Genomic DNA, 5984 nt, shown 5'->3' on the forward strand with positions numbered 1-5984 from the left:
GGCTCTTGGGGCATAAATGCACTTGTTTTATTTTTGACACATAGCCTCGGCATCCAGTCTCTTCCCTGGCCTGGTGTGTTTTTCCCTACTCAGACTAGAAGTTCCATTCTGGGAGCATGCATTATGCAGCGATCCCCAGAGTGCTTGGAGAGAGTGAGGAGGGTCCCACCTGGTGTGTTCAGAGTGCATCTCCCCACCGCCCACCTTACTGGCCAATGGGAGAGAGGGTTGTGACTGCCATCCCAGCATAGCCTGGACTGGAGAGAAAGGAGAGTAAGTACAAAATGGTAAACAGAGAGGATATGGGATGTTTTAATATGTTGTAATATGAACCATGGCTCTCAAACAACAGATGTAAACTCCACTCTTAGGAAAAAGGGTTCCAAAAGGGTTCTTCAGCTGTCCCCAAAGGAGAACCCTTTTGGGTTCCATATAGAACCCTCTGTGGAAAGGTTCACCTATGGGGAACCAACTTGTAAGTCGCTCTGGATAAGAGCGTCTGCTAAATGACTTAAATGTAAATGTAAATGGGACAGCCGGAGAACCCTTTTAGGTTCTAGATAGCACCTTTTTTTTCTAAGAGTGTAAAAGGGAGGAGGAAGGGAAAGTGGTGATGAGCAGATTTGGTGTTTGCAAGGCTTCCTCCCACAGTGAGCCAAAGAGGTGACTTGTTTGCAATCATGATCTCTTTATCTCTGTCAGTCTCTCTCTGCATCTCACTGCATTATTCCCTCATGAATATCAATCCCCCTTTTATTCACTCCTCCCTCTCTTTCTCGCTCTCTTGCTTTATCATCCATCCTCCTTTAGCCTCCAATAGCCTAACGTAGCAGGCATAGAAAGACGTCTGAGCGAAGTTCCCACTTCCGATATTCAGGGGAAACGGAAGTTAGGTTGAAAATACTCCATCCCTGTAAAGCAGATGTTAGCGTGTTCTAGCGACTCAGCATAGGATAGTCCTCCAGTCACTATTCTTCTCTTCCTCTCTCTATTCCCCCCCCCCCAATCTTACAGCTCCAGTTGTGAGTCTCAGCCCTCCCCACTCATTAAAAAAGATTTGCAGCTTGGACGGAAGCTGGAGAGAAATGGATCTCTCAGCGTGATGGCGGTGCAGTGGCCGTTTGGCCCAGGAGACAGTCCTGAGCCCACATTCATCTCCATTAGTAGGACAGCCCAGCGACCAGCCCAGCGACCCCCCCCCCCCCCCCACACACACACACACACGGGATCACGTTTTACCGCCTGCTATTTTTCCAGGTGGAGGGAGAGGATGGGAAAAGGGGGTAGGGAGAGAAGCAGGCATGGAGGGAGGGAGAGAGAGGGATGATTTAGACTTTGTGAAAAATAATCAGCCATCCTTCCCTTCCCCTCTCCATGCTCCAATGTCATGACCCCCCAAAGGGTCGATGTCTGTCTGAGGTGGTACACTGTAGATCAGGGGGAGGCCTGAACTTCTATACCCCATAAAGAGTGCATCTTAATATGCATAGGGCCATATGCTCTCTGATTTCATATGAATAAAAACAAGCTGGTATTAAAAAGCTGCTGGAGACAACTGTCATTATGTTTATCTACAAAAAATTAATTTAGATCGATATAATAACAAACAATAGTGAAGCTTTCAAAATATGCCATGGGACCCAGAAGGATTCAGAAGGATTCTATTGGGGGAACAGGATAAGGCTTGTGGTCAGGCACAGTTCCTAAAATTATTATCATCCATAAAATTATCCCTGTGGGACTCAATTTGCTGGTCCAGGGAAAGTCCATCAGGTCCACTTAAGTGGGGTGGTGGTGGGGTGGGGTGGGGGGTTGTGTGTTGGCAATAAATCAGCTGTGATTGGTTGGCACCTGGCCTGAAACAGAGACCGCTTGGCTTACCCAAGAATGCAAAGGTAACTGAACTAAATGACTATCGCCCAGCAGCACTCACTTCTGTCATAATGAAGTGCTTTGAGAGACTAGTCAAGGATCATAACACCTCCACCTTACCTGTCACCCTTGACCCACTGCAATTTGCTTACCACCCCAATAGGTCCACAGATGATGCAATCGCCATCACACTGCTCACTGCCCTATCCCATCTGGACAAGGGGAATACCTATGTAAGAATGCTGTTCATTGACTATAGTTCAGCATTCAACACCATAGTATCCTCCAAGCTCATCATTAAGCTTGAGCATTCTCAGCCCCCTCCAGTACTCCCTGTTCACCCATGACTGCGTGGCCATGCACGCCTCCAACTCAATCATCAAGTTTGCAGACGACACAACAGTAGTAGGCTTGATTACCAACAACGAGACAGCCTACAGGGAGGAAGTGAGGGCACTCGGAGTGTGGTGTCAGGATAACAGCCTCTCACTCAACGTCAACAAAACAAAGGAGATGATCGTGGACTTCAGGAAACAGCAGAGGGAGCACCCCCCTATCCACATCCACGGGACAGCAGTGGAGAAGATGGAACGTTTTAAGTTCCTTGGCATACACATCACGGACAAACTGAAATGGTCCACCCACACAGACAGAGTGGTGAAGAAGGCGCGACAGCACCTCTTCAACCTCAGGAGGCTGAAGAAATGTGTCTTGTCATCTAAAACCTTCACAAACTATTACAGATGCACAATTGAGAGCATCCTGTCGGGCTGTATCACCGCCTGGTACGGCAACTGCACCGCCCACAACCGCAGGGCTCTCCAGAGGGTGGTGCAGTCTGCACAACACATCACCGGAGCCAAACTTCCTGCCCTCCAGGACACCTACAGCACTTGATGTCACAGGAAGGCCAAAAAGATCATCAAGGACAACAACCACTCGAGCCACTGCCTGTTCACCCCGCTACCATCCAGAAGGCAAGGTCAGTACAGGTGCATCAAAGCTGAGACAGAGAGACTGAAAAACAGCTTCTGTCTCAAGGCCATAAGACTGTTCAACAGCCATCACTAACACAGAGATGCTGCTGCCTACATACAGACTTGAAATCATTGGCCACTTTAATAAATGGATCACTAGTCACTTTAATAATGCCACTTTAATAATGTTTACATATCTTGCATTACTCATCTCATATGTACAGTTGAAGTCGGGAAGTTTACATACACTTAGGTTGGAGTCATTAAAACTCGTTTTTCAACTACTCCACAAATTTCTTGTGAACAAACTATAGTTTTGCCAAGTCGGTTAGGACATCTACTTTGTGCATGACACAAGTAATCTTTCCAACAATTGTTTACAGACAGATTATTTCACTGTATCACAATTCCAGTGGGTCAGAAGTTTACATACACTAGGTTGACTGTGCCTTTAAACAGCTTGGAAAATTCCAGAAAATGATGTCATGGCTTTAGAAGCTTCTGATAGGCTAATTGACATAATTTGAGTCAATTGGAGGTGTACCTGTGGATGAATTTCAAGGCCTACCTTCAAACTCAGTGCCTCTTTGCTTGACGTCATGGGAAAATCAAAATAAATCACCAAAGACCGTCGTTGAATGAATGAGACCAAAGCGCAGCGTGGAAAGTGTTCATGATATTTAATACTGAAACACCGACAAAAAAAACAAATATAAACAAACGTAAAGTTCTGTAGGGCTAAACAGCTACTGTGCAAAAACAAGATCCCACAAACTAGAGTGGAAAACAGGCTGCCTAAGTATGATTCCCAATCAGAGACAACGATAGACAGCTGCCTCTGATTGGGAACCATACAGAGGCATACATGATTGGGAACCAACAAAGAAATAGAAAACTAGAATGCCCACCCAAATCACACCCTGACCTAACCAAATAGAGAAATAAAAAGGCTCTCTAAGGTCAGGGCGTGACATCATTTGAGTCAATTGGAGATGTACCTGTGGATGTATTTCAAGGCCTACCTTCAAACTCAGTGCCTCTTTGTTTGACGTCATGGGGAAATCTAAAGAAATCAGCCAAGACATCAGAAAAACATTTGTAGACCTCCACAAGTCTGGTTCATCCTTGAGAGCAATTTCCAAACGCCTGAAGGTACCACGTTCATCTGTACAAACAATAGTACGCAAGTATAAACACCATTGGACAACGCAGCCGTCATACCGCTCAGGAAGGAGACGAGTTCTGTCTCCTAGAGATGAACGTACTTTGGTGCCAAAAGTGCAAATCAATCCCAGAACAACAGCAAAGGACCGTGTGAATATGCTGGAGGAAACAGGTACAAAAGTATCTATATCCACAGTCAAACAAGTCCTATATCGACATAACCTTGAAAGGACGCTCAGCAAGGAAGAAGGCACTGCTCCAAAACCGCCATAAAAAAGCCAGACTACAGTTTGCAACTGCACGTGGGGGACAAAGATCGTACTTTTTGGGGAAATGTCCTCTGGTCTGATGAAACAAAAATATAACTATTTGGCCATAATGACCATCGTTATGTTTGGAGGAAAAAGGGGGAGGCTTGCAAGCCGAAGAACACCATCCCAACAATGAAGCACGGGGGTAGCAGCATCATGTTGAGGGGGTGCTTTGCTGCAGGAGGGACTGGTGCACTTCACAAAATATATGGCATCATGCGGAGGAAAAATTATGTGGATATATTGAAGCAACATCTCAAGACATCAGTCACGAAGTTAAAGCTTGGTCGCAAATGGGTCTTCCAAATGGACAATGACCCCAAGCGTACTTCCAAAGTTGTGGCAAAATGGCTTAAGGACAACAAAGTCAAGGTTTTGGAGTGGCCATCACCAAGCCCTGACCTCAATCCCATAGAAAATTTGTGGGCAGAACTGAAAAAGCGTGTGCGAGCAAGGAGGCCTACAAACCTGACTCAGTTACACCAGTTCTGTCAGGAGGAATGGGCCAAAATTCACCCAACTTATTGTGGGAAGCTTGTGGAAGGCTACCCAAAACGTTTGACCCAAGTTAAATAATTTAAAGGCAATGCTACCAAATACTAATTGAGTGTATGTAAACTTCTGACCCACTGGGAATGTGATGAAAGAAATAAAAGCTGAAATAAATCATTCTCTCTACTATTATTCTGACATTTCACATTTTTTAAATAAAGTGGTGATCCTAACTGACCTAAGACGGGGAATTGTTTTTCCTAGCCGCCGTGCTTCTACACCTGCATTGCTTGCTGTTTGGGGTTTTAGGCTGGGTTTCTGTACAGCACTTCGAGATATTAGCTGATGTACGAAGTAAAATAAACTTGATTTGATTTGTTACTGGATTAAATGTCAGGAATTGTGAAAAACTGAGTTTAAATGTATTTGGTTAAGGTGTATGTAAACTTCCGACTTCAACTGTATATACTGTATTTTATACAATCTATTGGATCTTGTCTATGCCGCTCTGTCATTGCTCATCCGTATATTTAAATATTCTTATTCCATTCCTTTACTTAGATTTGTGCGTATTAGGTAGCTGTTGTGGAATTCTTAGATTACTTGTTAGATATTGCTGCACTGTCGGAACTAGAAGCACAAGAATTTCGCTACACTCGCAATAACATCTGCTAACCATGTGTATGTGCCCAAGAAAATTCTATTTTACTTTTACTATCTAGCTTTTCAAGAACTGAACCTTCCCCAACCCCTCCTGCCCCCACCTGCAAATCCCAGGTCGAGGGAAACCTCAAGTATAAAGTTGCAGGAAACAATTAAGGCTAATAATTGGGCACCAGTGAAACTGAGTTCCAGTTCATTTTGAATCTGCGTCTGTTTCTCAGGGACTGGTACCTGCTAAATCATGAACCTCAAACATTGCTCTGCTACATACTGTACATTAACAACTTATGACAGGGTTGATGCTACAAATCCACTGAGAAGAAGGCTATGAGAAGACCCTCTCCTAGCCGATGAGGACTGGGTTTACCTCTATCTGAGCTCTATTGAACCTTCAGACATGTTAATAAACTCTACTTCTCATCATGTATTACTGGATGAAGATGCAGTGGGATGGAAAAACTTGCCCTGTTGCCTCAAGAGCTGTGGCCACAGATAGAGTGCTCTT

The 5984-nt window shown here is 44.6% G+C and overlaps 1 long non-coding RNA gene across 1 annotated transcript; it reads right to left on the reverse strand.

The window, feature by feature from the left end:
• Positions 1–3624, reverse strand: LOC139564776 (uncharacterized). Its single transcript, XR_011672827.1, has 2 exons — positions 3418–3624; positions 1–257 (listed from the first exon to the last, which is right to left on the reverse strand). It is a non-coding gene; the product is annotated as an uncharacterized lncRNA (long non-coding RNA).
• Positions 3625–5984: the final 2360 nt, after the last annotated feature.

Source organism: Salvelinus alpinus, chromosome 36 (assembly GCF_045679555.1).
Source record: "Salvelinus alpinus chromosome 36, SLU_Salpinus.1, whole genome shotgun sequence".
In the NCBI taxonomy this organism is placed as follows: Eukaryota; Metazoa; Chordata; class Actinopteri; order Salmoniformes; family Salmonidae; genus Salvelinus; species Salvelinus alpinus.